Here is a 446-nt window from a genome sequence, read left to right as displayed (position 1 = left end):
AACAATGACTACGATTAATATTGGTTATGAGGCTGAGATTTTTTTATTTGTTGCTGTATTACAGCTCATCTCATGCTATTCGACGCATTTTGCCATGAGGCTGAGAGAGAAAAGGCTGTAATTAATATCCTATCTGGGTGGGGGCCAGTGGGTACAGGGGTCACTCCGTTTATCATATAAGAAGAATCCCACTGCTGCTGGGCTTGACATTAAGGTCGAAAACACTCATTAATCACAAACAAGGAAGAACAATGCAGTGCTGTCTCTGTAGGCTTTGTAAATGAAGAACAATGCAGTGCTGTCTCTGTAGGCTTTGTAAATGAAGAACAATGCAAAGCTGTCTCTGTAGGCTTTGTAAATGAAGAACAATGCAAAGCGGTCTCTGTAGGCTTTGTAAATGAAGAACAATGCAAAGCGGTCTCTGTAGGCTTTGTAAATGAAGAACA

Source organism: Salvelinus namaycush, unplaced genomic scaffold (genome assembly GCF_016432855.1).
Source record: "Salvelinus namaycush isolate Seneca unplaced genomic scaffold, SaNama_1.0 Scaffold378, whole genome shotgun sequence".
Taxonomy (NCBI): domain Eukaryota; kingdom Metazoa; phylum Chordata; class Actinopteri; order Salmoniformes; family Salmonidae; genus Salvelinus; species Salvelinus namaycush.
The sequence above is the reverse complement of the archived record's forward strand: the minus strand, read 5'-3'. Positions refer to the sequence as shown.